We start from the raw sequence: 24,373 nt of genomic DNA on the forward strand, positions 1-24,373 counted from the left end.
ATTCTCCAGCATCCATTTACAATAAGCTACCACAAGAACTCAAAAATCTTAGCAGTAGCCCAAATACTTTTAAGTCTAAACTGAGGAGTTTCATCATGGCGCACTCCGTCTATTCTGTCGAGGAGCTCCTGGAAGAGCTGAAAAATTAAGCAAATTCCAGTGTTACATTGCTGACTTTCTTTATTTAAACTTACGAATTGTTGCCTGAATACGTTTCTTATATTTCATTTTATCTGTTTCTACTATCGTGTTATAATTTCATGTATAGACTCGTTCCATGACCATGGAGACTTCTCCTTAATTTGGTCCCACGGAAGAATAAATAAATAAATAAATAAATAACAGTGATCCTTATTGCAGTCAAGATGAGTGTCATCGACGTATCATTCTATTTGCAGATATAAAAACTATCGAGTTCATCACGTCATTGAAAGTTACACGACGGTGTGACTCACAGCGATCAAATGCCATAATCAGATACATTGACACTCGCGGCTCAAGAAACAATCCACAAGTAGTTTCTTTTCAGTGGGGCAGACTGGCAGATATTGCAGTACTTTGTAGTGACGCACGACCTTTCATAGATTGAAGGTAACATTACTACAGGTTATATAGACAGACGGAGAACTCGCAAGGCACACAAGGTATAGCCATCCCAACAGTAATAGGTAAGGGTAACAGGAAAATATCCTGCTCTAATGAACTTACCAGACGAAAAAGGGATTCGAAAACCAAACAAAGATTCTACCAGAGGGTAGTAACAGCTAGACAGGGCCAAATACGCATGGAACAGTTCAGGGAGGTGAAGCAAATACAAGTACCTGTTATTGCAAAGAAAATAAAGCCACTGGGACGAATAAGTTGAAACACTGTTATATGGAAACGTATGGGGAAAACTGTGCAAACAAATAACCGAGTGAGTAAAAGCATTGTTTGTGGTGGCCAAACTTACATCTATATCTACATGATTACTCTGCATTTCACAATTAAGTACCCGTCAGAGGGTTCATAGAACCACCTTTAAGCTACTTGTAAGGGATCCGTGATCCCACGAACATAGATGGTAGTATCCGACGCCCAGGTCGATAGTAGACAGGAGTCGATTGTCAAGCGCTGCAGGAGGCAGTGAGATGAGTGTCGAGTGCGGAGTAGTACTAGTGAGTGTCGAGCGAGCAGTAGTGTGGGAGAGACAGGCAAGAATGGTGGTCGAGTGAGTTGTAAACGGTAAAATTCACCGGAGTATGACGAGTGAGCACGTCCCCCTGATCGTCGTGGGGTTGACCCTCACTAATGCCGATTCGCGAGTGATATGAAACAGAAAGTGACAAGTGCCGAATTTCGTGTTTCGCGTCAACTACGTCGGCCAGCAACAACCATGGATTGTAGTGAGGATTGTTGTGGATGTTGACCATCATCATTGCGTGTGACGAAATACCTAAAATTAGCAACCAATAAGAGATATAACTGTAATTAGACATGTAAGGCGAAGGTAGCAACTGCCTCAGAATTTGTGTGTTCTTAGAAAATACAATACAGTTTGTACATCGCAACCTTTGTGGTCCTTAATAATAGACAAACCTTCAATCATTCCACTATTCAGTTGCAAAACAGCCGCACTCGGTTGAAATACCCCCGAAACCACAGCAGGAAAACCGATAGCCTTGAAACGTTCCCTTACTTAGAACAATTATACATGACTGTGCTTCAACTGACACACAATATTTTTAGCGCAACGCAATCTGACTTTCAAAAATCCCTACAGAAGACTGGCCCTTACTAACATTAAACTATACGTTTCACAAATCACTTACCTCACAAAAATCTTCGTTACTCGAACTACTGCAATACAGCGAGCGCCACTACTGCCAGCTAAATAAAAGACTCAAACTACGGAAGGCAGTAACTACTGATAGGCATAGTTAGTAAATGAAAGATTTTAATAGAGAACAAACAATGTATTTACCTTATTAGTGTTCAAAAGTCATAATATATGTAGCAGTTCATGACATCCAGTCTTACAAATTTCAAAACTCCGCCATCTCTCTCCCCACATCCACCACTGCTGGCGGCTCACCTCCAACTGCCCAGCGCTACGCGCTGTTAACATCCGACTGCCCAACACTACAATGGCAGACAACAATGCAGACTAGCCACAGACTGCACACAGCACAGCCAGTGATTTTCATACAGAGCGCTACGTAACGTTGCCAATAAGAAACATAAATGCCCAACAGTACAATGGCAGACAACAATGCAAACTGGCCACAGACTGCACACAGCACACCCAGTGATTTTCATACAGAGCGCTACGTAACGTTGCCAATAAGAAAACATAAACAGCCTACTTACATAGCCCCCATGCTCCCCACAAAAAATTTTACAAATAGTTTTGGGCAGTGGCCAATAGTGATATGATAAAATTTTTCATAATTACAATAACAAAGATATCAAATGCACACACTTATTGATACAATGTTGGTCAAAAGCTAAAATTTTCTCACAGTCCATAAAGACAGTCCTGATCATTCATCACAGTAAAATTGCAGGGTTTTTTCTTCTCAAAGTCTGAGCAGTACAAGAAATGCACACGGAAGTAGTGGATTTCCATGCAATCTTGAAGAACTAGTGTTGTCCTTCCAACGGAAAGACAGTGCTGACTCTTGACATGCAGACAGGTAATGGGGCACAACAGAGCAAACCCACAACAGAGTCATTCGAAGTTTTGAAGACGATTGGTAGGTAGGTCATCACAGAGTAGACCCACTGTAGTCTTTGTAGAGATTACGGTATTGGTGGGCCACCAGAGGTGCAGACCCACTGCAGTCCTTGTAGAAATAATGGTACTGGTGAGTCAGCAAAGGTGTAGACCCACTGTAGTCCTTGTAGAGACGGCCAGCAGCCACCTGTTGCGACTGTGCAGGTGCACAATCACCATCGAAGAGTCTTGTGGAGAATGTAACAAGTCCACAAACCACCACTTGCGCACTCACAAAATTTTTTTGAAATGTCCTTAGAACCAGCAATGCTGTTATCCAGTCCCTTGCAGAAATATTAACACACATGCAAATACTAACAGTCCCTACTTCTCACATATTGTCCATATACTATGACCAACAGAAACTTGTGCAGTGAAATCTAACTTAAAAGTTAATAATATGATGGACTGGTGTCAATTACAATTTTATAACATAAGAATACAATTACAAAGGTACAAAATACATCATTAAAGAACATAACAATACAGATAACTCTGTAGTAGTACAGGCTTTACAAAAGAATAGAAATATACATATACATCAGTGTTACAGGAATTATGACATAAGTTCATATATAAAAGATCAGAATAACTTTCGAAACATCAAGTTCACACATGAGCATTAAAACAGAACGGAATAAATAATGTCTAAACATCTTTACAAGGAAAATAACATATTATCAGAAAAATTCTACAACATAACTCTTATTAGCTAAACACATAAAGACAGGAAAAACACAAATATACAAGAGTACACAAACACATAGGGGGATAACACAATGGAAAGGACAGGGATCGTTTTCAGTGTAACATTTGGTACTGCAGTCCAACCCAAAACTTCATTCCATATATCGTCCCTCTTATTTCAACATTTGCTCCAGCCAAAAAAAAATCCTATCCAAGCATGCTTTCTGTATTCTGTTCACATCCTCTTTCAAAAATAGTTTTTCTCCTCTGTGCACTACTTTTTGGCCAAACCATTTTCTTATAGCTTGTCAATGCATTTATTTCAATTCATCATAGTTAGTTTCTTATATAGTCTACCCCCTCTTAAGCTAACTTAAATATACTGAGCTCAGATTTATATACCAAGGGACGAGGCAATGCAGCAGCACATAACAAATTAACACAAACAATTAGGACAAAAAAATACAAATTGGCAAAGTAAGCAACAATATTACAACTAATATAAGGCAATGAGCAGCAAACAAGAAAAATAAATCAGTAGTAAACTGGCTTAGCAGAGTAACACAAAGTCAAATTCAGTAACACTATGCTTGGCAAACAGCAGCAGCAAATGAAATAACTTATATCTACACATGACATAGCTCAAGCAAAAAAAAAAATTACACTAAAGACAGCAATACAGACAAGGGAAACGTATATTCACATCGTAATGTCTATGTAATTAAAGTGGTGCACCACAAAAAGTTATTCTACCAAAAAAATTACCAAGTAGTTGAAAAGAAAGGGGAATGTCTTTTTATGTTCCTTCGTTTTTTTTGAATAGATCATCCTATCCAAGCATGCTTTCTGTATTCTGTTCACATCCTCTTTCAAAAATAGTTTTTCTCCTCTGTGCACTACTTTTTTGGCCAAACCATTGGATCTGTAGGCATAAAATATTTATATTAGTACATCTATTAAATTTTATTTTAAACAATGCTGCAGTGCAGCTAGAAACTAGATATTAAACAAAATGAGTAAATAAATACATAAAGCAAGCCATATGGCATTTCTCTCAACTAGAAAGACAATAGCCGTGAAATGTTTCTCATCGTTTCATTAGGCATTTTAGTAAATATCGTAAATTAAGAGCTCCACAGTATAATCATATGTTTTCAAGTTTGAGCGTGTCGTATTTGCGATGCTTTCTACAAAGGAATGTCAATAGCGAGGATAATGGCCTCCTTTTTTCTCCACCTGTGCCTCTGAAAGGCACACACTAATGGCTTTTTTGCAGGCGACTGTCGCCCAGCTGGATGCCCACGACACATTACGTGCAGGTGGTCACTTAACTTTCTTACCGAAGTATTTACAACACCAGTTTTCACTACAGTGGCAGTCTCATATACAAAATTTCACGGGTCGAGAATTTGCGTTGCAAATGTGTAGATACAAAATCTTAAGAATATAACAGTGTCCAAAAAATTTTCGCCGGCATTGTGATACATTAACACATTTACACACATTTCATAGCTCTTAAAGTACGATTCTTTGTTTCCAACATCCTTTTCCACAAAGCATAGTCCCTAACCACTACTCATTATTCCTTACCTTATTATACATATACATATTCATTGACACTTCTTCAATATTTCATCATAAGACATACATAGCATAATCAAACTCCTCATATACGGTATCATCATCTCATTGATCATAAACATACCTCAAACGCATAATACACATCGTCGTCATAATAATATCATAATACCTCAATCAATTCTCAAAATCGTCATAGCTTCCTCCAATAATTTCAAAACCTAAAAAAAATTCTCTCCTCATTTCTATAGTGTCATCTACCTCAAACATACTTTAAAATCACGATCCCATACCAAATACATCATTTAAAGCTCTCATAGTATCACAATGGTTCCGAAAAAGTATGAACAGTTCACAAAGTACAGACAAAATACAATTTCGTAAGTGTGAAGCTATCCAACGGTGTAATTACGTAAACATCTGTCACTGATGTAGTAAAATAAATGTTTGTCTCTCCCAGTTAAATGATCAGATAGCTGTGTAATTCTGTGTTACAGAAATATGGTACCGATGTGTAAAGTTTTATAAGCAAATACCATGTTAGCAAGGGCTTCTTGTGCTTGCCAAACACATGGTACACAAAGTAAGCGTGTACCCCCTGAGGATTAATGTATTTATACTCTCAGGTGTTACAGATTACAGCAATGGAATGAAATGTATCAGGGAAAACCTTTGTACCATTGCAGTTCAAAAATCGTTAAACATAAATGTTTTAAGTACAAAATCAATCACTGAAATACGTGTCCTTTAGCGCTAAATGTGCGTCTTGCTGTAAGATAATTGTGTGGAAGTGTCGTAGTTATCGTCCTCCGAAATCTAAGTTCTGCCGAAGTCAATGTACTTACCTCATCATAAACAAAAGTGAAATGCTATGCGTATAGATATCGTCGTTATTACGTACATTACTGTGATCAAGAAAGTACTACACTGTGACATATTGTTGTGCTACAAAAAAAGCTGTCTCATTGTTGCTATACCACAAAAGTTACTACTAAAACATGTTTTACTTCCCAGAATAATTCAGAAAAACTGTGCAGATATAAAACAGAAACACCACAAAAGCAACAATGTAAATTGTGTCACATATTAATAGCGTTGTGATACAATCGTGTAGCTATCAAAGAAACCAAATGCTAAGTCATCTTTAATCTCACCGAATGTACTTCAAATAAAGAGTATCTTTTCAAGTAAACCAAAATGTTGCATTAATATCTCATTAGCAGTATAAGTACTGAGTATGTAAGCCTGATAGTCGTTACGTAATCGTGCTACTTGTTGCAAGAATGTATAACAGTGTGTCGTCTGTTCACTATAACAATGCATTCGTAATTACTGTCTAAATAAGTTGCCCAGGTTCTTGATTGGATATTTAACTTCAAACATTGTTGCATGTTAACAGATTCTAAGTCTGACAATGCGTACTAGAAATGTGAAGTGAAAAGTTTTATGGCAAAGACAAAGTTAAAAAGCAGATTATCTTTCAATAAACGGTTTTACATGTGAAATGTGGTGTAAACCTTCACTCTTCCTAGTACGCAGAGCTTCAACTTCAACTCAATTATCATGTGGTATACGTCGGATTCTGTAAGGTCCATTGTAAACTAGAAAGAATTTGTGACTCAAGTGTTTCTTCTTATGTGACAATGAATGAGCTTTAATGAGAACTTTCTGACCAACATATAATTTCTTTGCATTTGATTTGCCATGTAGTTTTCTCCTTTTGTCTGCTGCAGATTTTATATTTTTAAGAGCCAAATCAATTATGTCTTTGGGTTGAAGTTTGCGTGTATTCGGGAAAGGTACAAGCTCTCTGATTCTGTTCGGTGGTTCTTCATTCTTCAGTACAAGAGTAGGTGGTAAAGCAGTGGAGTCATGAGGCATTTCATTCAGCACATTTTGAAATAAGTGTAAATATCTGTCCCAATGCTGATGCTTTCTGTGACAATAATGTCTGCAAAGCTTATTGATTTCTTTCATAATCCATTCAGATGGGTTACAATGTGGTGAGTACAATGAAATAAAAACAGGTTTGATTTTATGATTCCGAAGCATGCGTGACCAAACAGCAGATCTGAATTGCGGTCCGTTATCTGAAATGACTTTACTAACGTGTCCAACTTCACGTAAGAAATTTTTAACAAAGGCGTTGGATACAGACCGTCCAGTGGCTTTACGTAACGGAGTGAAAGAAACAAATTTTGAAGTAAGTTCAACAGCGACTAGAACGTACGAAAATCCATTAGATGTTCTGACGAGCGGTCCTAAGAGATCAACAGCAGCAAATTCTTTTAATTTAGAAGGAATAATAGGAAACAACAGAGCACGATGTGAGACAGTAGATGGTTTCGCCTTCTGACAAAGTTTACAAATAGACAAGACTCTTCGCATTCTCTTTTCCATAGTGTTAAAATAACAAGTCGTTCGAAGAATATGATAACATTTTCGTGGACCAAATTGTGCGTTGCTGAAATGAATGTACCAAATGAGATTATTAACAAAATCGTCTGGAATGCAAAGTACGCATAGCTTGTCATCAACAGTGCAGCGTTTGAAGAGTATGTTGCTTCTAACCAGGTAATAATGCCGAATTTGATTGTGTGTCTTTTCATGCCATTTGCTCTTGATGTCTTTCCAAATCGGATCTTTATCTTGTTCATGAGCAATGTCCTTTAAAGATGTGGTGATGAAGTTTTCAAAGGCGACTTTCTGAATGTAAAGAATACTGAAATTTTTCTCAATGTTGCCTTCTGTGTTACTTTTCTCAAGCCCAGCCGGTGAGCGTGACAGTGCCTCCGCAACAATGTTCTCCTTGCCGGGAATGTAGACTATTGTGAAGCGGAATTCTTGCAGAAACAGTGCCCAACGTTTTAACCTGTCATGATTTAATTTTGAAGACATAAGAAATTGTAATGCACGATGATCACTGTATACTTTTACGTGCCTACCAGAAAGAAAGAAACGGAATTTGTTAAATGCCCAAACGATAGCTAAAGCTTCTAATTCAGTAACGAAACAATTTTTTTCAGATTTTGTTAGCAGTCGGCTAGCAAAAGCAATGATTTTCTGAACAGTAGTGTCATTTTCTATGGCTTCTTGAAATAAATGGGCACCAAGACCGACTTTAAAAGAATCCGTGCTAAGGCAGAAATCTTGTAACAGATCTGGATGAGCTAGTATTGGCGCGTTAAGTAGCGATTCTTTCAAAGAATTGAATTCCAACTGTGCTTGTTCGTCCCAGTTCCAAATAGTATCTTTTCCAGTGAGAGAACAAAGTTTTGGTGCAACTAGAATTTGCATATTCAGAAAACGACGGTAAAAATTTACGAGACCTAGAAAACTGCCGACTTGTTTTTTTGTGGATGGAACTGGAATGGCTCTGATTGCTTCTAACTTTTCAGGATCCAGCTGAATGCCTTCAGAAGAAATAATATGTCCCAAAAACCTCACCTTTGACCTACCGAATTCAGATTTTTCCAAGTTAACTGTAATTCCAGATACTGCAAAAATATGTAACACGCTGTTGAGGATGCGATTGTGTCGTTCCCATGAGGCTTCTGCTATCAGAATATCGTCCACATATAAGGTGATGTGACGTTTTAAGAACTCAGGTAATATGGAATTTAGCCCGCGAATGAATGCTGCCGAAGAAATGTTCAAACCAAAAGGAAGTTTCCGAAACTGATAACAAACGCCGAAACAAAGGAAAACTGTGTATTTTCTACATTCTGGATGAAGTTCGATCTGATAAAAGCTGGATCTGAGATCAATAGAAGACAACACTTTTACGCCATTAAAATTTTGAAGAAGTTCTTCCATCGTTTGCGGCCTGTCTGTTTCAGGAATGATGATAGTATTGATTTGTCTCGAATCTAAGACAAGTCTGATCGATCCATTTTTCTTCTCAACAACATGTAATGGATTGTTGTATGAGCTTACTGCAGGCTCAATAATGCCCTCATTAAGCATAGATTGTATTTCTGTTCTAACACGGTCCCTCTAATGTGCTGGAATTACGTATGGTCTAACACAAAATTTAGTATGCTCACGAACACGAAATTGGTATTGAAATTCCTTGATTGTTCCTGTTTTGTGACTAAAAACTGTGGAATGTGCTTTTAAAATCTCAAAAAGGTCTTGCCTATCAGTGTCATTACAATTCTCAATTGTTCGAATTTTATTCTGAATTAACTCATTAGCATCAAATTTGTCGTCGATATCATCCCTGTCAGTACTTGCAGAGTGATTGTTAGTGTCTAGTTCCGTAGAAAATTCCGAACTGTTGTCTAACAGAAGGTAAAGCCGATTAATTTCCTCGTCATGGTTTGAGAGCCAATCTTCAAATTTCAAAGCTATTGACTTACCTTCTTTCTCTAAACTTATTTCAGCATCGTGAAAGTTTAAGGTTGCTTTGTATTCATTCAAAAAGTCTACTCCCAGTATAATTTCCGTCGACAATAATGGAACAATAAGAAAGTTCATATGAAGCTGTGGCTTTGAGAAAAGAATTCTAAGTTGGTTTGTTGGCGTACATCTACACTTTTTCCAAAGATTGCACCTTGTAATTTAATCTTACGTAATGGAAGTGTGGGGCAATCGTTCGATTTGTTACATTTGCAAAAGGCTGTTTCACTAATTACTGAAATGGAACTGCCAGAGTCAAGTAATGCCGTAAATTTTACGTCATTTACTGTGATGTGAATCACAGGATATGCAATGTTGTTCTGCTTTACGTCGTGTTCCTGGAGTAAGATGTCCCTAATGTCTTCCATTTTTACGTAATTACCAGCTACGGCAGCTGCGTCGTCAGTTTCATACGTACGTTTCGTGGCTGCCAGTGGTATGAGTCATTGCCTATTGTCTCTTTGTAGGCGCGCGTCGTTATTGGGATTTGGAGACCTAACTTCTACAAATTCACCTTGTCGAGAGGGCCCTGCTCTGTTTGAATCTCGCCAGTTCTGATGGAATTCAGGTCTGTCGTTTTGTCGGTAGTTTACATAGTTTCTTGTTTGTCGGTCGTGTGGTGGAGAATTTCTCCCGAAATCGTAACTGCGCACTGAACTGTTGCGTCTTATGTTATTCTGTCTCCCCTGATAATAATTGTTTCTGTTCCCATATTGTCTGTTTCTATGGTCATCTCTGTCATATTCATTACTACGGAAATGCGACCTTTCCCAGTAACTATTATTACTCTGCCAGTGGTTGTCATATGGGTGGTGTCTGTTTTGGTCACGATTTGCGTTGTAAGAATAGACTTTTCGTGTCCAGTTATTGTTTCTGTCGTCACGGAATTGTGACGGATGTGACCTGTAGTGATTGTTTCCCTGTTTTCGCATCGCGCGACTGTCTGAGTCCATTTCTAATTCTTGTAAGACTCCCTGAAAGCTTCAATGTCGTCTTTGCAATGTCCTGCCAAAATAATATTTTTTAAATGTTCAGGCAATTTCATTAAGCAAATGTGGATGAGTTCGGAAGGGCTGTATGGGTTTGACAGGTATTGATTCTTGTGCAACATGTCTTCAAAATATTTGACAAAACTGGAAAATTCAGATTGTTCAAAGTGTTTCATCATCATGATGCTATGTTTTACTCAGTCTTGCGTAGCTTGAGACCAATATGCTGAGAGGAAGGCATGATAAAATTCTCCTTCACTGTGACAATCGTGAATGACCGATCGCATTCTTAGAGCTGGTTCATTCTCTAAGTAACCACACATAAATTCTAATCTGTGCTCTAATGACCAGTTGGGAGGAAAACAATGAGAGAATTGATGGAGACATACTTGTGGATGAATGTCGTTGCCAGAATTCTTAAATGTTTTGAATTTACGTGTAGTAATGAACAGCTTATAGTCAAAATCATCATGTCGGCGAGTCGCATGTCGGTCATTGTTACGTCGTTTCGGCGGTTCCATCTCAAAATTCGGTGTACCTTGCCAAATTCTTTCATAATTTCCGAAGTGCCCTGAGTTATTATTTTGTGGCTGTTCCGTATTTCTATGTCCCTCTTCCCGTATTGGAGCGGGAGTGGCCTCTGAAATACGTAATTCTTGTATTACCTGTGTCAGCTGATCTTGTACTTCCCGGATTTCTCTTTGGAGTTGCGTATTAATTTGATTCTGATTTTGTTTGAATTTCCTAACTTGTTCGCACTCTTCTGTGTCATTAAAGACTACCGGTTTTGTGTCATTCCTATTATCATCTACCTTCGTAGATTAATTATTTAGCTGGTCCGAAAGTTCAACTACTTTCTCTGATAATGAACTAATTTCCTCCATGTGTCTTTCTACTGTGTCCGTTAAGTTTTCCTGAGTTTATGCAAGTTGCGTAACCGAATCGGTAGATGCAACTGAGTCAATTTTAGCTTGCAAGGTCTCATGATTTTCATGAACAATAATTTGCAGTTCTTTTATGGCTGCTTCGTGATTCTGTAATGCATTTTCATGCCGCGAAAAAATAGGTTGAAAATGCTCACAAATTTGTGTTTTTACGTCGTTACAGACTTTTTGACATTTCGATTCGATTTTATGTAACTCAGTAGTTAAATCTTCACGTGTTTGTTCAAGTGTGGTGTGAAGATTTTGTTCCATTGCGTCTAACTGTTGCTGTGTTTGTCTCTGGTGTTGTTCCATTGTGTCTAACTTCTGAAGCTTTTGCTGTGTTTGTCGCTGATTTTGTTCCATTGTGTCTAACTTTTGAAGCTTTTGTCCCATTTGTTGCATTAATAGTAATAACAATGCACTGGTGTCTGAAACATGTTCCTCAGTGCTTTTCGGCAGTGAATTTGCACCGGCAACATTCACATTTTGACAAGCGGAAAATGTGTCTTGACTCATTTGAGAAAACGGTGAGAACCTAAAACCTGAGTCTACAGTATTTGCAATATTGTGTTCTGTCATTCCCGATTCCTGAGGCGAGCTGTTGCCGACCGATCGATCGATAATGCTTCCCTGTTCACTACCTGTTTCACTGTCTACACCATTATTTGACGCCCGCTCCATTTCCCTATGCACAGTTACCAAATTACTACTTTGAATGTCTGTTAATTCATTACACAGTGGTGCTGGTAAGCTACACTCGTCGTCACTATTATTTCTCTGTTTACTTTGGAGCCTAGTGTTCCGTTTTTCACACGCCATTATTGTCACAATATTTCACACGATAACACAGAAAATAAGAGAACACATTAACATAGCGCTGAAAATAATATCTAGTTAACTGCAAGCGGCGAAATACTTGGTGCAAATTTACATGCGTGCCACACCTGTTTTACTGTACAACAATGAAAGACTGCAACTACAAAGGAGATTCTCTCTACAATTACGCGATAGCAATAAACAAAAGCTACACTAATTTCACAAACTACAAGAAAAAATCAGAAGATTCCAGTGAGGTATCCTCGGCTAAGGGTCGACATATGAAACGTCCCCTTAGAAAAATTTATACATGACTGTGCTTAAACTGACACACAATATTTTTAGCGCAACGCAATCTGACTTTCAAAAATCCCTACAGAAGAATAACCCTGACTAACATTAACCTATACGTTTCACAAATCACTTACCTCACAAAAATCTTCGTTACTCGAACTACTGCAATACAGCGAGCGCCACTACTGCCAGCTAAATAAAAGATTCAAACTACGGAAGGCACTAACTACTGATAGGCTTAGTTAGCAAATGAAAGATTTTAATAGAGAACAAACAATGTATTTACCTTACTAGTGTTCAAAAGTCATAATATATGTAGCAGTTCATGACATCCAGTCTTACAAATTTCAAAACTCCGCCATCTCTCTCTCCACATCCACCACTACTGGCGGCTCACCTCCAACTGCCCAGCGCTACGCGCTGTTAACATCCAACTGCCCAACACTGCAATGGCAGACAACAATGGTAACTAGCCACAGACTGCACACAGCACAGCCAGTGATTTTCATACAGAGCGCTACGTAACGTTGCCAATAAGAAAACATAAATGCCCAACAGTACAATGGCAGACAACAATGCAAACTGGCCACAGACTGCACACAGCACACCCAGTGATTTTCACACAGAGCGCTACGTAACGTTACCAATAAGAAAACATAAACAGGCTACTTACAGCCTTCATCCACTGAGCACACGGTCATATAATCATAATAATTAACTGTTTGACGGCTTTGGTAAATTACACAAAACCCAATAATGGAATTTTAAAAGGGGGTGTTTCATACTTCACTACCGTTCCACTCTCAAACAGCGACCGGGAAAACGAAAACTTACGTCTTCCCGTCTGACCTTTGATTACTCTGATTTTATTACAATGAACATTTTTCCCTATGCAGGTAGGCGCTAGCAAAATATTGTCTCACTCTGTACATGAAACTAATTTCATTAGTTTCTGCCACCAGAATTCGTGTTTCATATCTGTGGTACTCTCTTCCTTATTTCGCAAGAGCCACGCGGAGTGGCGGTGCGGTTTGAGGCGCCCTGTCACTGATTGCGCGGCCCCTCCCGCAGGAGGTTCGAGTCCTCCCTCGGGCATGCATATGTATGTTCTTCTTAGCATAAGTTAGTTAAAGGTAGTTTAAGTAGTGTGTAAGTCTTGGGAGCGATTGCCTTAGCAGTTTGGTCCCTTAGGAGTTCACACACACACACACACACACACACACACACACACACACAAATTTCGCAATAATATATAAAGAGTAGCACTTCTTTCAATCTTATTGATGAAGATCCCACTCCGCGCACCAAGACTGCAGAAGAGGGGGGACAAACGTAATATACAGTTGCACAGTTGCTGTATCGTCCTCGGATGAGGTCTGAACCAGTGGATTAATGGGCAAATTCTCCACCTCAAGCGTCGTTACCGAATCATGTCAATAGGGAGCTAACCCTGAAGCCTGTGAGCTAACAGTAGAGCCGAAAGTGTGGAAGAAGTGCAGAGTGCATCTGTTCTGTACACGTTTTTCGTGGTTCAATTAGGATTTGCTAGTCCAGAAAAGCTACAGTTTGAGTCTCGTCAATGAAAAACTGAAGCTGACGCCGCAGAACTCTCACCAAAGTAGGGACAATGCGGTTGTCCTAATCATGTGAAATTATGGCCACTTCCAGGAACTTGCTTCTAAAAAATTTTGTGTCATAATACACCAGCCATTGCCTGTGTCTTACTTTTTAGTGTCTCTGGCACGCTCTTTTCTAGCGTGGGGATACAAATAGAGTTGAAAATGCTGTGTTAGGTGCTGAACTAGTGGCCAAACCAAGTAACCATTATTTTCAGATATTGCAAGTGTCTTTTAGAAAGTTTGTGAGCAGTGCATCACCCCTAGAAAGTTCCTCTTACTAATGGCTCAAGGAGCGTCACTGCTGTTTAAGAATCTCCTTCCACCATAGAAGCTTATTTGCGGATGTCCATAGCAGTAAAACGTTTAGCTGGGACACCTGATCAGGAAGTGCGCAACACAACAGGCCGCTGGTGTGGCAGTGGCAGTCTTCCAAACTTGAGGTTCAGTGCTTTTCCTTATCTGTTAAACACAACAGTAGTTAGGATAACACATGTATCGGGATGCCCTACGTGCTCTGTAGCGCACGCAGCAAGCCCCAGTCGTTTTAAGCCTTACCCAGTACCTACAGGGTAAATTTTCTGAATTTTATACATGAGAAAAAGAAATATGATACTTGTGCATGTAAAACATTGCATGTGCGTTTGGAAATGCATGGGCCTATACCCCCCCCCCCCCCCCCCCCCCCCCACCACCACAAGCTGCGCGGTCTAACGCCCTGGTCCCGGAGCAGGAAGGCGTGATGGTCCCCTGCACGAATCCGCCCAGCAAATGAGTGTCGAGTTCCGGTGTGCCGTACAGCCTGTGGATGGTTTTTAAGGCGGTTTTACATTTGCTTCGGTGAATGCGGGCTAGTTCTCAATATTCCGCCTCAGTTACACTACGTCGGCGATTGCGGCGCAAACACGGTCTCACGGTACGTCCACACCATAATTACTCTACCACGCAAACATCTGGGGTCACACTCGTCTGGTATGAGACGTTGCCACTGGGGTCCACTGGGAACCGAACAGCACAATAACCCTAGGTCCGGTGTGGGGCGGCGGTGGGGTGGGCTGACTGCTGTGGTCTGTTGTGGGGCTGTGAACCAAATAGTTCAAATGGCTCTGAGCACTATGGGACAACATCTGCGGTCATCAGTCCCCTAGAACTTAGAACTACTTAAACCTAACTAACCTAAGGACATGATACATATCCATGCCCGAGGCAGGATTCGAACCTGCGACCATAGCAGTCGCGCGAACCGCTCGGTCACCGCGGCCGGCTGGCTGTGAACCACTGAGGGCTACTGCGGGACGAAGCCTCTCCGTCGTGTTTAGGTCACAGGCTTAATGGCTTGGTTCAAATGGCTCTGAGCACTATGGGACTCAACTGCTGAGGTCATTAGTCCCCTAGAACTTAGAACTAGTTAAACCTAACTAACCTAAGGACATCACAAACATCCATGCCCGAGGCAGGATTCGAACCTGCGACCGTAGCGGTCTTGCGGTTCCAGTCTGCAGCGCATTTAACCGCACGGCCACTTCGTCCGGAGCAGGCTTAATACACACACACATACATACAAATGAAAACAAACAAAATATTTAGACTAAACAAAAATAAACAAGCAGAAGTAACTCCCTATTTATCAGAACTAAAATGAAAAATAAAAGAGCAAAATCCAATGCACATTCCACAATTGTAGTTTTTACATGTGTGGCTTCGAGTGTATTTGTTTAAGTTATACACAATGTATAGATGTGGCAAATAAATTACAAAAGCATCTCATTAAAGGTTAAAACGTCTACTTGTTAAAATGTGTATATCTTACATGTTGCTTCATACTCTTCATGAGGGTAGTCGGCCGCGGTGGTCGAGCGATTCTAGGCGCTCCAGTCCGAAACTGCGCGACTGCTGCGGTCGCAGGTTCGAATCCTGTCTCGGGCATGGATGTGTGTGATGTCCTTAGGTTGATAAGGTTTAAGTAGTGCTAAGTTCTAGGGGACTGATGACCTCAGATGTTAAGTACCATAGCGCTCAGAGCCATTTTCTTCATGAGGGTAATTTTAAGGAAACACACGTATCAAGCATAGAATATAAGCAAAGCGTTAAACGTAACGAAAAATTACAACTTCCGGAAAGAAAGAAATATCAGAAATCGTAAGGTTCCAGTTGGCAGATACTTACAGAACGCTGTAAGCATTGTCTTTGTCTAAGTTTGCGGAGAGATCAAAATGGATCTGAGCACTATGGTACTTAACTTCTGAGGTCATCAGTCCCCTAGAACTTAGAACTACTTAAACCTAACCAACCTAAGGACATCACACACATCCATGCCCAAGGCAAGATTCGAACCTGCAACCGTAGCGGTCGCGCGGTTCCAGACTGTAGCGCCTAGAACCGCTCGGCCACCCAGGCCGGCTTGCGGCGAGAGGTATGTGGTTCAGTCCTAGGGAGGCCGAGGATTTGTCGCGCAGTTGGGTTCAGGTGTCGTAGAGCTAGCTCATCGGCATGCGCATGCGCATGTATTGTACTGTCGTCTCTTCATCTTGGTGGTATCACGTGGAAGTGGATACTGTGGTCGTTCTCTAGATTGTTGCCGTGAGGTTTCTGAGAATTCACATAACACACTGTGTTCTCCTTGTCTCTATCATCCATCACATGTCGTCCTCTGCCAAGTGGGGTGCTTGTCTACTCATCCTACCATTTGAGGCGGCTTAAGTTGCTTCATATGCTCTCGTCATACTGCTGCTCGATCTGCTATTATATTGGTATGCAGATAGTGTTTGCTCCAAATTTCAGTTCCGTCATGGGTTTTGGAAAGTATCAACAGATATGGTAGTGCAAGGATAGGTAAGTGAAGACCATGCCATTTGATCCTCCTCTCACAGTACAGCCTGAAGAAAAGTGTCATTTGTATTCCACATGGATTGTTTGTGCAGCTAAGCGTATGGCACAGACTGCCCTAATTGTCTCTATCAAAACAGGTACTGTATCAGGCCGTGCTTTTGTTAGTTAACCTTCTGCCGTCTCAAAAAATATCCTACCACTGCTGTTCATGGACACTCCGGGATTTGTTGACTTTGATACGGCATATGTCTGTCCTCGTAGGTAAGCTAGCGGCCATCTATCACTCGTTCGACTCTGCTGTATCATACAATGCGGCCTGTTTAGCCACGTGATCCCAAGTCATAAACAAGTGGGCGCTGTTGTTTGTCGTTTGGTTCTGGACTGCTCGTACCGCCTCCCCCCGTCTACGGTAAAAGTGGTTCAGCTCAGTTGGACCAGCGGTTTCGCATTCTCGTCGTGGGCCTAATCCCCATCCTCCGGCCACCTGTGTTGGCCTATGGCAAGAGCCGTCTACTCTCTGCTGCTTGCACATCTGTTGGGTTGCACGTTCATCTGCAAAGCACTCAGAGTTCCAACATTAATTTGTACTCCTAACATTAGATCTACATGACACCTTATATAAAGTTAAAAATTCTTTTACAATGAGGGTACAGTTCCTCCTGAAAGACTTGATATAACTTTAAGTACGTGAAACAAGGTTAAGTTTTATCAATGGCCCTTAATTATGAGGTAAATAGAACCTCAGCAAACGATAACGAAACTGTCGCTTGAAACTTCTTGGGAGATTAAAACTGTGTGCCGCACCGGGACTCGAAGTCGGGACCTTTGCCTTTCGTGGGCAAGTGCTCTACCAACTTTTTTTAGTATAAGACCATGACCTTTATAAAATAAAATCTTTCTGGGAAGCGTAAATAAGTGGACTTTTTTTGCATAATGGTGTAACAATAACAAACATAAACTGCTTCTCTCAGTTTTTTTATGTAAGACGATGACCTTTACAAAATAAAATATTTCTGGGAAACGTAAATAAGTGGTCGTTTTTTAAACAAAGTGAAAAAATTATCCTGCTTCTGTCAGTACAAAACAATAACGGACCACATCACTCTTCTTGGGTGCGTACCTCGCTAATCACGTCATACCTCGCGTTGGTGTCTGGTACGTCTTCACGTGTGGTGGTGGGTCCTCTCCACTGTCCTGGTACTTTCTTGTTCTGATACTTACGGGCAATAATTACATTCTCCTACCCGGGACACCCAAACTGGGTGGGGGATCAAACAAGGCACTCCCTAAAAAATTAACGTAATATGTTCGATATCTCGGATGTCTCATAAGCTGTGAGTGATGTTCTTGTAGTAAGGCTCAAAAGTCGAGTACATTCTTACTGCCGTCACGGGAAAGATAAAGCACTGTCAATCCTTGAATCAAGTCACTGCATTTGTCTTTGTTCGGGGATAACAGGTCATATCTGGGAGAAGTGGTATCCGTGGTTCTATTGCTTGCGGCACCACCCGAAGGAGGAAGGCGATCATTTTTTGGACCAAACACCATACGTCCGCCGAAGGCCCGCATGTCAGGCGATGTTCCTCTGTGTCTATAATATTTCACTGCGGACACAGGGTCTCGCCTGCCATACGAGCTGTATGCAACCCTGAACGAGACACGTATTTCCCATTTACCACCTAATACCACAGTGCGCGCGTTCCCGTGTCAAGGTGTGGGTGATGCACTGTACGCCATACCACTGACCACATAACTGCTGGTTGGCGGCGTTCTACAGCATTATTCGGCCGTCGTCGAGTCAAGACGCGGTAGATATCATGTGCCATTGCCGTCCTGGTAGTTGGTAGTTCCATATGTACATAACTGTGTTGCACAAAAAAGGTTCGCATATGGGCAAGTGATGGTGAGATGTGAGACACCGCTACCAGAGCCGAACGACAAGGTGCAGCTAGTTCGTCTACCACGGTGCCCGTCAGACTTGTCCGGTGTCGTGTCCACATCCTTATCATGGTGCTTACATAAATAGTCAATGCTCGGTCGCGTATGTGGACTAGTCTAAGACCTTCATGACTGCGAGGAAGGGTGGGGGTTTCGTATCCGAACTTAAAAAGCAGACATGTGCTCACAAAATATCCTAATGCCGCCAGGATTCGGCGCGCCAACACCACCGGCATAGGAAGAACTTGTGCCAGGTGGGGGATGCGAGAAGCTAGATAAGTGTTGGCAAAGGTGACCTGTTGTATCATATCCAGTGCCGTTAACCTGTGACTTCGGACACTCGCACGAATTGTTTGCAAAAGATGTCAGTAGCTCAGTGCCGCCATGCGTCGAACGTCTGTAGTGAAGATAATTGCTAGGTATTTCATCTTTTTGATCGGCTGTATGGTGCTACATTTCCTGTCGGGAGTCCTCTCCCGATGTTCATCGCTCCCGATTTTGCCATGTTCATACGACCGTAGCCATACAATACAAATTAATCCAATGGAGGGCCGCTCTTGCCTCGTCGCCTAACCGTGTTAAAAACGCTAGGTCATCTGCGAATGTTCTGCATATAAACGTGTTGTGCCTTATGGTCATTCCTTGGAGTCGGTTCCGGAGCCCGCAGAGCAGCGGCTCGACAGCGATGGCATACAATATCGTCGACAGCAGGCACCCTCGTCTGACCGATCGTGAGATGGTGATGGGCCCCGCCAAGCGTACGTTGATGAGCACTCTGGATGCGGCTCTGGGAGTAGTCCCATAACGACTTTGACATAACTTTCTGGAAACTTCATTTGCGTCATCACTTCCTTGAGATAAGCATGGCTCAGCCTGTCAAAGGCGTGATCGAAGTCTATCGATATCAATGCACCCCGGAGACGACATGTTGCTGCCAGTGCGATAACATCGCGGTAGTCGCTGAGTGCCGTTTGCATATTGCTATCCCCTCATAGCTGGGTTTGGTCGAGTGATATCACTTGGCATATTACACGTTTAAAGCGAACTGAAAGTGTCCTGGTGTAGAACTTGTAGCCGCAATTAAGAAGGGTCAGTGGCCGGTAGGCCTGTATCCCGGTGCCGCCGGATTGTTTGTGGATGGGAATGATCATTTCTTCCACGAAGGAGGGTGGAAGAGGCACGTTGGGAGACATCAATTCGCAGTACATGGCAGTCCACTGTGGAGTCATGAGATCTTTAAATGTACGATAAAACTCTAACGGAAACCCGTCGGGCCCCGGCGATTTGTGCGACGCTCCCTTACCAAGCACTTCCATTACTTCGTCGACTGTGATTTCTCCTGTTAACTCCCGGTTGGCCGTCTCGTCCAGACACGCGGAGAGCGTTCGTCGGACCTCATGAAAGGCTGTCGATCGTGTTCCGCTTCTTCATAGAGATGACCGTAGTGTTCTACAAAAGCATTGACAATGTCTTTTTCTGTTATCTGGCAGTACGACAGTCTCTATTAAGGTTCTGCGGCTAAGTTGTTTTTCTCTGATAACGTGATACATCGACGGTGCTTCTCCACAGAATCGTACAAAGGCCCTTGCACGGATTGCGACGCCCACCAAACGGAGGCGGGTAATGGAAATTATTTGGGCCTGCGCTCGTTTATCGCTACGATCCCGTGAAGGCGCTTGTACAGAAAGTTCCCCGAGCATCGTGAAATAAAATTCCTCCACATCATCTGCTCTCTTCCGTAAGCAATTAACGCTCGGCGCAATGCAGGCTTAACGCATTCCAGTCACCACTGCAACGTCGTCAGATATGTCGGGGGGCGTCGTTCACACATGTTCCAAGTGTCTTCGATTAAGCGTCTGCACTCAGGTTCCCTGAGGTGTGCTGTATTCAGTTTCCAAACACTGCAACTCCTCCACACTCGTTGACGACTCAGGGAGACAGCGCAAATATATGCTATGTGATCTGAAAAGGCGACGGGCCACAATTTCGCATCGAGGTACGCAGATTCGAGACGACGTGTTACGCAAATGCGATCGAGACGACTTGCAGAGTGACTTGTGATGTAGGTGTATCCGCGTCTGTCGCCATGTATCGTCTCCCATGTATCAATGAGATTCGTGTCCTTTATCAGTTGCCGCAGCTCAGGGCATGAATTATAACGTGGGTGTTGATCTTGTAGTGCGAGCACGCAGTTGATGTCGCCTCCAAATAAGACATGTTCATGACGGCCTAAGAATAGTGTTGCAATCTCTGCGTAAAATCGGGATCGATCGCGCCGACTGTCGGACCCCGACGGTGCGTAAATATTAACGATCCGTACTCCCAGCACTGTGTGCGCAAGTCCTCGCACTGACGGCAGGTACACCACGTCCTCGGCTACTATGCCGCCGCGTAGAAGTATCTCTGTTCCGCTGCCGCCGTCTGTATTGAGTGTAATGTATGTATCGTCGGGGAAGCTCTGAACACATACTTCCTGCAGAAGAACGATGTCGACGTCTGAGGCATGCAACATGTCTCCTAATAATTGCAATTTGACCGGTGTTCTGATTGTATTAATATTAATAGAGGCTGTTCGATATGCCTGCCGCTGTTCCTCAGTGCGTAAAGCGCACAAGAACGCTTATGTTAATTTGTGTGCGGCTGCTCGACGACGTGCTGTCTGTGCGGCAGTCTACGTGTTCTGCGTGGTTAACATCCGATGGACGCAGCACCCGCCATTGCTGCTGCGTCGTCGGTCTGTGCGTCGTTATCGGATTCGTCGTCACAGTTCCTGTGCTGGAGGTCCAGCTCCCCTGATGTTTCTCCGGCCTGGCCTGGCTGACCGAAGGCGGTGGCGTTGCTGCGGTGGAGGGACTCCTTCCGTCGGCTTCCCGTCCGGTGTGTCTGTATTCAACACCTGTCTCGTATGATTCGCGTCGTACTGCTGTGTGGGAGGTAGAACCTCCCGTTGCGCATCCGGATGCACCGTATCGACGTTACGCGCAAGTCCGTCTGCGTGGACTGCAGTAAGCAGGTATCGGACGACGCTAGCCGTCGTTTCTTGTGGCGTTTCGGCGATCGTTGTTTGCGCATGTGCGCCTCCGTGTCCGAGTGCGGAAGTGTCTCCCGGTGCTCAGGGACGAAAGCAGCTGTCGGCACAACCGTAGGGTCAATTTCCACACCTCCTACCGATCCTTTCCGGTCGGTTAACGGCGCCGGAGTGGCGGAATTGTACGTCGTTTCGTCACAGGTGGCGGTCTCTGCTGCAGTCGGTTGCCGTAAACTGTCAGGATGTTGGAGCTGGTCATTCTTCGGGATGGGATCTGTTTGAAACGTGTCCACACACGTTAGTGTCAGCGGCGTCAACGTGGACGGAGGCAAGGGTTCGCCATTTGGAACTTGCAGAATCCTACGCTGCATACATTCGGATCGGACGTGGCCCTCTTTCCCGCAGCCTGAGCATGTTTTGGATTGTCGATCGTAGATGACTATGGCTCTACATCCGCCGATGAACAAGTATGAGGGTACATGGTGTGTCAGTTCTATTCTGATTTGACGCGCCCTATTGAGAACGGGGTAAGTCGTGAAGTGGGACCATTTTTCCTCTACGTAGCTAAGCACTCTTCCATATGGTCGTAAGGCGTCAATGACCAAGTCAGACGGAACCTCGAAGGGAAGTTCGAAAATACGTATGTTTCGTAAGCCCAGTCCTGCGTGATCAACAGTTACTTCTTCAACATGTCCATCAGAGTGACGAAATTTGAGTCCATGTTTAGTATTTCGGATGATTCTGTCACATACTGCATCGATAATCGTCGTAAACGACACTGCTCACTATGGAGAGGTGTATTCCAATAAGGTCGTTGTAATCAAGTTTATCTTCGTCTCGTAGGAACCTTTCGATTTCATAGGCTTTCGGGCCCGCATATTCATTCGAAAAACTAATCTTGAGAGTCTACTTTCGGTATGCATGTGCCATTCTATATCGAGTCTTAAAAACGCGCGAGAATGCCGAAGAGGTTAACAACTGCGCGAGCACGAACTTCACCGGCAGCGACGTAAACAGACGTCCGTGCCGCAGCATTGCCGAAGGCAGATTAACGGAGCTACACTAGCACGATTCACGCCCCGCCCTCACAGCTTTACTTCCGTCAGTACCTGGTCTCCTACTTTCCAAACTTCACTGAAGCTCTCTTGCGAACTCTGTAGAACTAGCACTCCTGGAAGAAAGGAAATTGCGGAGACATGATTTACCCACAGCCTGGGGGATGTTTCCAGAATGAGATTTTCACTCTGCAGCGGAGTGTACGCTGATATGAAACTTCCTGGCAGATTAGAACTGTGTGCCTGACTGAGACTCGAACTCAGGACCTTTGCCTTTCGCGGGCAAGTGCTCTACCAACTGAGCTACTCAAGCACGACTCACGCCCCGTCCTCACAGCTGGCAGGAGATCTTCTGTGAAGTTTGGAAAGTAGGAGACGAGGCACTGCCGGAAGAAAAGCTGTGAGGACGGGTCGTGAGTCGTGCTTGGGTAGCTCAGTTGGTAGAGCACTTGCCCGCGAAAGGCAAAGGTCCTGAGTTCGAGTCTCAGTCTGGCAAACAGTTTTAATCTGTCAGGAAGTTTCATATCAGCGTACACTGCGCTGCAGAGTGAAATTCTCATTCTGGAAACTGTCTCTTATTATTTAATCTTTCACAACTGATTAAATGAAGAAGAACATAAATGTATAATCTAACGTTAGAGAGCTGAGAATTCCTCCATTTATCTTGTTAGAAACTACGCATCATCATTCATTCTCCCCTCATGCAATATTTCATATTGTATTTTACGTTATGCAATTTATGTCTTAATCTAAACACCGCTAACACAATAAGTTGAAAAGAACATGAAACCTCAGCATATCTACTGCACTACCTACTGTGGGTGTCTCCGTTTCCTTCTTTTCTTTTTTATCACTCTTCTCACCTGTTGTTTAACTTCTCTGCCTGTTATTGTTATACTTTTCCTTTATCCTTTTACTTCTTCTAGCTTTTTGCTCCATCTGCACGTCACTCGAATCCGTAGGCTGTACTGTCAGAAGCGAAAACATACATGTGTTTTACAGTATAGTATTACCACTCTCATTCGCATCCATACCAGTGAAATAACATTTAAATCTGTTTCTATATTACCGTCAGATTGATGTATACCTGACATGAGCGTGTTTTGTACTTTTAATTATTCTGATTCCTTTCTTACAGTTTCCTCCTTTATTTATCCTCTTTTACGTGTTCAAACTACTCTTGAATTAGTTCTCCTTCTTTTCATCATCTCTGTCTCTGTTTTGCAGGGACCATTACGCAGTAAACACAGATTTCCGAATTTATGGAGGTTAGTAATCCCCTGCTTAATTTTCTATGTATTTACTTTGTGGCTATCGAATGGTGTTTGTAAAACTCTCAGCTGTATGCTGCAGGCTGTGGCTGACATTTGTGATCCACATTTTCGGGCACCTTCTGTGTTGCTTAAAGAAAAACACACAAAGAAAGTCAACTTCCTCCTAGTCATGGGGAAAATTCACTAA

General features: G+C 42.5%; 1 non-coding gene across 1 annotated transcript; it reads left to right on the forward strand.

Annotated features, from left to right (window-relative positions):
- Positions 1–23,333: 23,333 nt before the first annotated feature.
- On the forward strand, positions 23,334–23,408 carry Trnas-cga. The gene has a single exon. It is a non-coding gene; the product is annotated as a tRNA-Ser (tRNA).
- Positions 23,409–24,373: the final 965 nt, after the last annotated feature.

The sequence above is a fragment of the Schistocerca americana genome, chromosome 2 (genome assembly GCF_021461395.2).
Source record: "Schistocerca americana isolate TAMUIC-IGC-003095 chromosome 2, iqSchAmer2.1, whole genome shotgun sequence".
Lineage (NCBI taxonomy): Eukaryota > Metazoa > Arthropoda > Insecta > Orthoptera > Acrididae > Schistocerca > Schistocerca americana.